Source organism: Penaeus monodon, chromosome 37 (genome assembly GCF_015228065.2).
Source record: "Penaeus monodon isolate SGIC_2016 chromosome 37, NSTDA_Pmon_1, whole genome shotgun sequence".
Classification (NCBI taxonomy): domain Eukaryota; kingdom Metazoa; phylum Arthropoda; class Malacostraca; order Decapoda; family Penaeidae; genus Penaeus; species Penaeus monodon.
In genome coordinates this window covers 3,462,408-3,472,407 of record NC_051422.1, presented here as the reverse complement: position 1 = coordinate 3,472,407, position 10,000 = coordinate 3,462,408, and the positions used below count along the sequence as shown (strand labels likewise).

General features: G+C 38.9%; 1 pseudogene; it reads left to right on the top strand.

Moving 5' to 3' along the window:
- The first annotated feature begins 5,337 nt into the window (after nucleotides 1-5,337).
- LOC119596055 lies at nucleotides 5,338-8,881 on the top strand (annotated as a pseudogene).
- The last annotated feature ends 1,119 nt before the right edge of the window (nucleotides 8,882-10,000 follow it).

Here is a 10,000-nt window from a genome sequence, read left to right as displayed (position 1 = left end):
ATCTGAGTGCGGTTTCTCCATCTGTTAAACCGTACAAATGCGTGTGTTCGTAGTTGTCACAGAAGATACAACTTTTGACCTTCGCAAAGTCCTCTCCTTCCCAGACCATTCGTTCCCCTGTGAGTTGCGCGCCGTGGTGGGTGACATGCAGAGGCACATAAAGCAGCCTCTCTCAAGGAACTGGAGTTATTGCAGGCAGAGCATCAGGCTCAGGCTGTTGGTAGTCCTGATAGGTGCTGCTGGACGTCAGTGCATCGAGGTGATGTTCATGACAAAGATCATCATGGACCGTGGAAAAAGCTAGAGATACATCAGTGTTTTCGATATTGAAGAAGAATTCAAGCTAGGACTGCCACATTTTTTACAGGGTGTAGCTTCACATCTCCATTTTTCATGCAAGAAATACGTTTTTTTGTAAAGCCAAGGAAGACATTTAAGATGTGTAATCAGGTCCCGTACTGGAGATAGAAAACCTGGCATTCACTGAAATGATTGCTTCAGTAGATATCGGCAGCGGTAGGAAAAAGTATCTGCTTGATTGTTTATTTGCTGAATATCTAATAATAGCTTTTGAATTTCCAAATCTGAATGGCATTCTGTCTCAGGAAAGGGAAAGTGAAACCCTTTGACTTCAGGATTAAAGACACGATTACCAAGATGGCAGATATGTTCATCAGCTGGTGCCACCTACTCGCCAAACACTGCAGCTTCACCAGCAGGTTGTTTGATGCTGCCAGATAGGGATGGGGCCTCAAGGAGAACAGATTACAACCTGCCTGGCTTAAGGAACAGATTACAGCCTGCCTAGTTTGAGGGCCCTGCCAGGCAGTTTGTTTAGAATGCCTGAGCCTGAAACTGAGGTTGGCAGTGACAGTGCTGAAACAATTGTTACAGCCAGTAATGAAAGTGACATCGAGCCAGAAGTATGTCTGTAGACCTACCAAGTGACTCTGATGATGACCCTGGCGTGAGGACTCCATCTCAGACCAGAAAGGTGGCATGAAATGAATGATTGAACTGCAACTGAATATTTTTATATGACTTGACAATTTGAAACATCTCCCTGTTTGTACCCGCGTATCTTTAAAAACTTTTCCCTGTATACAGAGGCCTAATTCAATTGTCTTTGTGGATTATAATGTACGTGTATCTAGTAAAATTGCTGACATCCTCACTCATTTAAATAGTCATTCTGCACACAGCATTATTCTATATATGTGCAGAGTTTCAATCAGTCGCTGTGGGTTGATGTAAGTCCCAAAGTTATGGGTTACGCATGAGGCAAACCTTGCATCCGGCAAAGTAAGTTCAGCGCTGAAGATGTCTGATGAGCTGATTTAGCTGAGCTCATGGGCGGCGTCATTTTGGGTTCTCTGTCGCAGGCCCCCGTCTCTGATTTTTTTCAGATACATCACTGGAATGAACATTTTGCATATTGTTTCAATCAGTTATGCAGTAAACTGATCGAACTCATCTCCCTTTGGGTTCTCTGTTGCAGGTCCCCCACTGATGAAAATGTCTGGCGTTAGTATTTTGTGGCAGTGACGGTATCGCTGCATCAGTTAAAGTTGGTCCCAAGCTGCTACCCCACAAGCTAATCTAGCTTGATTTTTATGTTTTTTTTGGGGGGGGCTCTGCCGAGGGTACCCCACCAATGAAAACATCTGTCACTTGTCATTTCTAATACAATGCGTCATACTTGACATATTTTGTCATGATTTGGCTTGTAAGGAAGTCCTTGCTATAGGTTCCTCACTTCGTTGCCTTCCCAGCTACTGTCCCCTGCGAGCTCCTGCTCTTTATGCCGCGCTGTTGGCCGCTCCTGCCGACCCATGAGCTGGCCCACGGTCTGGAGCCGCACGGGCCTTGGCGGCTCACCTATGGGCTGTTTCTTCTGACTCTTTGTCTATGCGGTGCACGTTAGTTAATGTGTTTTGCTTGTTTGCTTGCTGATGATGATGTATGATGTGAAGGCTATGTGCTATATTTATGAGTTCATGTTTTTTTTTTTTCATTTCTGTGTTTTTATGTGTTGTATTAAGCCTGTGTTATGCAGTGCTTCATTTGTGTGCTATGAAGGGATCAGTATACCAGCTTGGTCCTTCTCTTTTATTATTGTTTCAAGAGATAGAAATGGTTGCCTTTCACAGAAGGAGGATAACATGTAATGCCTATTTAAGTCGCTTAGACAGACTGCTACACATTTTTTTATTGTTGGTGTACTACCTGTGCGTATTTTTTACTTCGTTTTCGTCTTTTATTTCTTCTTCATCTCTTCGTATTTTATCATTTGTTCTCTTCTCCTTCCTCCTCCTCCACCTCCTTCTTCTTTTTCTCTCAGATACATACTTCCCAAAGGTATTTCTTTATAAATATTATTTCTGTTCTTTAACAATTTATCATCATTAATTCATTATTGATAAGAAAATAAAGGCTGAATTCTCACTGCCGTGTGATATCAAAGCCAATTCCAAATCATGGGAAATCACTATGCAAATATTACCTTTTTTAGCCATTTAAGATAATTGTGTCTGTCAGTTTATAGGGCAGTTTTGCTGATATAATATAGCCAATTTATTTGGTTGGGAGTATCAGTACAGTATTGTATGTGTCAGAGTAATCAATGAAAGATGGTTATTGTGTAAGGATTATTATATAAGGATATTCTTTTACTTCATGTATCTATAATATACCTCATATTACCCAGATGATGGTGAAATTCTATTTTGTTTAGTTATCCATGTAAGAGTATATTTTCTTTGATGTACGCCATCTGACGGCAAAATTTTATACTCCTAATGTAAACAATTCACTGACCTGCGACGTAGATTCTCTCCTGATTACGTCGAGTTAAGCGTCAGGGAGAATAGACCGAGTTCAGTCTATAACCCTCTATAAGAAGAAAGAACGGGTTGAGCGGAGCTACTTTGTGTTTTATTGATCCCCACAACGAATCATAGACTTGCTTAGTACCCGCGAAAAAAATTATCTCTTCTCCCACAACAATTGTATGAAGTATTTACAAGCATATACAGTATACTCAGTATACGCGCGCGCGCGTGTGCGTGCGTGCGTGCGTGCGTACGTGCGTGCGTGCGTGTGTGCGTGCGTGCGTGAGTGAGTGTGTGTGTGTGTGTGTGTGCGCGCGTGTGTGCGCGCGCATATATATGTGTGTATATATATATATATATATATATATATATATATATATATATATATATATATATAATATATGTACATAAAGATACACATGTATATATAGAAATATGTGTATATATGTATATGTGTATCTGTATATACATATATATAACACGTGTATGTGTGTGTATGTATATATATATATATATATATATATATATATATATATATATATATATATATATATATGCATATGTATGTATGTACTTTTTTTATTCATGGAACGAAATGATCTTTGGGCTGATCGATCAGCCCATATATATATATATCATCATCATTTAACGGTAGGTTCATGTCTGAGCCGCCGTGGTCACAGCATGATACTCAATTGCAGTTTTCACGTTGTGATGCTCTTGGAGTGAGTACGTGGTAGGGTCCCCAGTTCCTTTTCACGGAGAGTGCCGGTGTTACCTTTTTAGGTAATCATTCTCTCTTATTTTATCCGGGCTTGGGACCAGCACTGACTTGAGCTGGCTTCGCCACCCTGTGGCTAGGCAGGCAATCGAGGTGAAGTTCCTTGCCCAAGGGAAACAACGCGGTGGTCGGTGACTCGAACCCTCGAACTCAGATTGCCGTCGTGACAGTCTTGAGTCCGACGCTCTAACCATTCGACCACCGCGGCCTTGACGATCATGGGCTACCATGATTTTCTTGGCAATTTAGAGCGGTGGTTTGCCATTGCCTTCCGCCCGGTGTTTTTTTTTTTTTTTTTTTTTTTTTTTTTTTTTTTTTTTTTTTTTTTTTTTTTTTTTTTTTTCGAGTCACCATCTCTATTTACCCGGCACTGACTTGGGCTGACTTGGTCCCCCAGTGGCTAGGCAGGCAATCGAGGTGAAGTTCCTTGCCTAAGGGAAACAACGCGGCGGTCGGTGACTCGAACCCTCGAACTCAGATTGCCGTCGTGACAGTCTTGAGTCCGACGCTCTAACCATTCGGCCACCGCGGCCCCATATATATATATATATATATATATATATATATATATATATATATATATATATATATATATATATACATATATATATATATATATATATATATATATGTATGTATGTATGTATGTATGTATATATATATATATATATATATATATATATATATTTATACATATACATATACCTATATATTTATACATACCGCATATTATGAACGACAAGTGATACGGTCTTCGAGCGTTAGTGAAAGGCGTTTTGGCTCGTAGTTTTATTAAGGGGGTAAACATGAGACCTCGTGTCCTCCGGCGCCCAGGGCGAGCCCGTGTGACCCCGTCGTCTGTATGCCGTGTCTCTCCCTCTCTCTGTCTAACGAAACGTGTCCTTTTATGCGGATATATAAAAGGCTGATGCTTACACATGTCACAAAAACGCCATAAGAGAAAGCTGAGCACCGCCCTACGAGGAAAGGCAGCTGCTGGAGAACAGAGGGTAACGTCCGGTTTCTCTGTGTTCTATTTATTGCATTCTACCGCATTAATAATGATGATGGTGACAATGATGATAGTAATTATAATGATAGTAATAATGAAAATAATAATAATGATTATAATGGTGATAATAATGATGGTAATGATAATAGTAATACCATTTAAAATGATGATACTAATAATGATATTAATGATAACAGTAATGATAATGATAATGTGACACATCCGTAAAGAGACAGATACATCCCACAAGACTTTTTTTTTTTGTCTTGTTTACACATACAAACACAATACCTAAGTCATTAACTTCTAAACCATGTTTTTACAGAGCGCTATGGTAGTAGGAAATTAAACTAAAAAAATATACACAAAATATGATAGTGATAATAGTAAGAATAATAATTATATTAATGATAATGATAATAACAACAATGGTAATATTATTGATATTAATTATTGAAATGATAATAGTAATAATAGTAGTAGCAGTAGTAATGATAATGACTAGTGGTAACGTGTCGGCCTCTCCTCTCCGATTCGCGCCCCGCCGAGGCGCGAGAAGTTGCAACTGTCGCCTGGAGGTTACTGCTGTGGCTGGACACTGGGCGGGTAAGCACTAAGCTCAGTCGAGTCAGCACCTACTGACACACGTTAGCAAGTCGGCTTTAGTCAGCATAGGACGGGATCCTTTCAGAGGCAGGCGAGGTTCAGCTTCCATGCTGGGCTTTTCCTTATCCTCAGTCAGGAGAGTCAGTGAGGCTGGGTCAGAGCAACAGAGAGGTCAAGACTGGTTACGTGAGAAGATACTTAAGTGAGTGTTTGTGTGTGGGGCCCTGACTTGTTGTATTTGTTTGTGTCATGTTGTACTTATGACCAGTGGATAAACGTAAAAGCAGAAACAATCTTTCAGACCACGCTACCATCGTTAAAAGTTCACCTGGAACTTCGCCTTCAACACAGTTTCCCTACAAAAAAAAAAAAAAAAAAAAAAAAAAAAAAAATATATAAATATATATATATATATATATATATATATATATGTATGTATGTATGTATGTATAATAATAATAATAATAATAATAATAATAATAATAATGATAATAATATTAATAATATTAATAATATTAATAATAATAATAACAATAACGATGACAATAGTAATAATGATAGTAATAAGATAATAATAAATAATAATGGGACAGAAAGAGTTTAGCACGATTGTACATTGATAGGTGTGTATTATTTAAAACTTCATTTGGAGTCGGTACCTTAGGGACAAAGTGTAATGTTCAAGTAATTGTACTACACTTGACTGAGTCATACGGATCATCTGCTAGAGAAGTCTATGCCTATCTGCACATTGAAGACCTTCCCAAATGCCATTGAACATACAGTCCAGTGGGCAAGAGATATATTTGAGGGGGAATTCTGTCAGGCACACAGAAGATGCCGATCAGTATCTGGTTGATTCCAAATCGGTGGAGTGTACTCTGAAGTTGTCAGGCTCACAGTCCATGGAGGTGCTGGAAAGTGAGAAGCGAGTTTTAGTAGAGGACAGACGTCGGTTCTTTCTGTTCTCTGGAGCCGCAAGCACTTCGCAGAACAGTTTCACAATCAGATCGTCCAGCTGTTACACAATTTCCCCAAAGACAGACAACTTCAAGTAGTGAACCCTTCTGGTCTGTCTTCAAAAGATGTCTCCATCCATTTAAATTTGATGCTAATAATCGGTCATATTTAAACTACCTTTTTGTGTGTTGCAAATCTCAGGGCTGAGGTTTATAGCATCACTCAGATACGGGATCGGGATGTTGTTGCTGACATTGTTAACAAAATTGAAATTACAAAGTTTGTGCCCAGATCTGGAGTAAAAATTACAGTCACAGATGCAGAATCCGAAGCCCAAAGCAGTCAGGTGGACTCAGAGAGAATTGCCAACCTTCAGTCAGCCATTCCTTAAGCAACTAGTTTTGAAATCTCGAAGTTAACTCATTTAGACTTTGAGAAAGATGAAGGCACCAATCTCCACTTAAATTATATTGTTGTTCATGGCTGGTAAGATCATTCCAGCCATCGCAAACACAACAACACTTATCTCTGGGCTTGTCTCACTGGAGCCCTTGAAACTTGACCAGGGCGGCAAGTGCACTGAGAAGCTTAAATCTGGCTTCGTTGACCTCGGGTACTGAGGCCCTCTTTCTGCACCAAAGCACAAGGTGAGAAACTCCGAAAGTTTCCCTTAAAACAATACACCTAGGATTATCTATTTAGCTTTGTTGAAATAAAGTCTAAGTTTTAGGAAAATCTTTACTGTTAAACCGGGTTTTTCTCATATCCTTGAGGTATGATTTGTTATTTCAACAGTATTACGACAACGAGTGGATATTCTGGGGCCGGTTTGAGGTTGACGGTGAGATGACCTTGCAGGAATTCGTCAACTACTTTGAGGAGAAACACTCTGGAAATCACAAAGACCACATTTCTTGGCCAAGGTGTGTCCAAGCTTTCCTCCCTCATACCACCTGCTGAGGAGAACGAGAGGATGTCTCCACCGTAAGAAACCTTCTCGTTTTTTTTTCTTCCTTTTTTTCTCTCTCTCTGTTTTTTATTTTTCCTTTTTCTTTTCTTTGTCATAGAATAACTACTGCCGCTACTTTTATGAGTTTTATTTCAAGTAAGAGTTCCTTTATAGTTCCTGTTTAATTTTCTTCCTTTGCATTCTTTCTAACTATATTCCACTTGCCAAATTCTTTAAGAGTTCTATTACCTGTGATCGATGCTAATAGTAAAAAGGAGACTTTCCATGCCAAGCTTTCATGGTAAACTAGACAGAAAACAAGTGACTTTAGTATTTTTCAGTGTAAGATTTATACACATTTCCTGATGCTAATAAATGCATGTCCAGACAAGCAGGCTTGGCTGGCAGGTATGCCTGAGAATTGCCATCAGAGGCTGACAAAGTACCTGCTAAGCCAATCAATTTCACTTGCAAATTGTTTGTATTACCAGTAGTTTGCCGGTCTCTGACGTCGTTTCTCGTGAATGCCTGCCAACCAGAACCACTTTTCTGGACTTTGTGTGTGTATATATATATATATATATATATATATATATATATATATATATATATATATATATATATATATACATATATATATATATATATATATATATATATATATATACATATATATATATATATATATATATATATATATATATATATATATATATATATATATGCAAGATGAAGGCTTTAAAGTTTTCTTTCTTTTATTAAGTTTTATATTTCCAATCTTAACTAAAGTAAATGCTTTTATAAGAAAAAAAAAAAAAATTCAAGTAGATTCCTTACAGTTGGGAAACTTCTACAAAGTTTCTTTACCCAAAGGATGCCTGAGGAGGTGAAGAAGGTAAGCAAGAAGACTGAGGATGATCATGTGCGAACAACAAGGATGGAGATGTGGAAGGCCCCCAAGTCAAGTACAACCTTCCCACTCGATAATCGTTTGCACATCACACCCAAGAACTGTAAATGACCCTTGCTTTTGGAGTGAAGATTTTGTACGATGGAGTGTTGCCGGCAGGTTCGTATAGGATGTGTTTTTGAATGAAATTCTGTAATACACATTACAGCCAATGATATGACATGCGAAACCGTGCTAAGCTATCACAAGGACCATTACAAGATAGTTTGACTGAAAATGGATCAGTGATAAGTTGTACTGCCATCATAATATACTGGAGTTTTAGTTTCTGTTCTTGCTTTCATTTTATAAGCCATGTAAATTTGGGGAAATCTGTCTCGTTTAGTAGTGATATATTATAGCCTGCAGCATTCCCAGAATCCTGGAGTTTCAGCTTCACTTTCACTGTATAAGCCATGTAGACTATAGAGTTGGGGAAATCTGTTTTGTTCAACTAGTGAATAGTTTCTATTCTCACTTTCATACATGCACTACCATGTCGAATTGGTGAAGTTTGTGTCGTTCAAGCTGTTCCATAGTGAATGGTTGGCTCAGAATGTCACACAGAAAGAGTTACAGCGAAGTTGAGAGGAACAAGAAGATTTGGAAAAAGAATGTGATTGACTTCAAGAAATCCACGATGGTGAGAGGGCCTATCCCATTAGTGCAAAGCCCATTAATGGACAAAACAAGAATGCCACTAAAGAGAGACATAATTGACCGCTTTAAACACATGGCACCAGACATCAAAGGTCGGAAAGATAGACTGAAGAAAATTTCCAAGGAGGTGAAGGTTTTGTGGACTGAACAACTGAACTTTCCAATAATCTCTGATCAAGCAGTAAGTGCAGAGTTGGAGAAAGTTTGTGCAAGTGTTTGATGAATGGACCAGACGGGGAGATTATGGATGTTTAGATAATGTATTTGACAAAGTTGGATGGGAATGGCTGAATGCTGAGGACACAGAACTGTACAAGGTACAACAGGAGAGTAGGGGACAAGTGGGCTACAACACTAGAAAATACGCTGACCTTAAAACGATATCATCCATCCAAAAGACTGAAAACCAGCACACCTGCTAGCATGTCAGCTCCTTCATTTGACGCTGTGCAGGAGAGTGGCACTGAATCAGAACCAGAAGACTTGAGGGATAAGAGCTACCAGCCCGATGATGCTCATTCCTCCACGAGGAAACACCACAAAACTGTGATTGCCATGAACTTGGTCACTGGCACAAAAAATTCGACCAGCAAAGCTGCTAAGATCTGCCAGAAGCTGTCAGAGGAAGGAGTCAACATCCCCACACCATCCCACCCAGCAGTATACAAGGCACTTTTCAGGAGAGCAACCCAGGTGAGTTTGATAAAAATTCGTGCTGTTCTGATTTACAGTACTGGACAGTGGACAGTGGACTGGACACGTTGTTCAGGCTGGACTGAGCATTGTCTTTTGCTCATAGCTGTGAGCAATTACATTTTAAAAGTAATTTATTAAATTACATTTACATGGTATTTTTCTCAGTTGCATTTCAATTAAATAACAACAAGACTAAAGTTTTAGCAATTAAAATACAATTTCATTTTATTCAATTACATATACTTTATTCAATTAAATATGAAAATAATACTATAATTTCAGCAACAAGGAGTAATCGAAGTGTAATTGAGGTAGTAATTAATAAAATTACAATTACTTACTAATAAAAGAATTCAAGAGCCATCCCTGCCATTCTTGCCTTCATACTCACGCCAGATGCAAGGCGTAGGCTGAAGCGAGTTTCTCTCTTCATTTGCACTGCATGGGCTGACCGATGGTTTTAAGACTAGAAGTCGAATTTGCTGAGTTAGAGGAGGCTTTAGCGCCCTGCCAATCAGCACTGGGGTGTCTCAGAAACATTGGAAGCAAGAGCCAT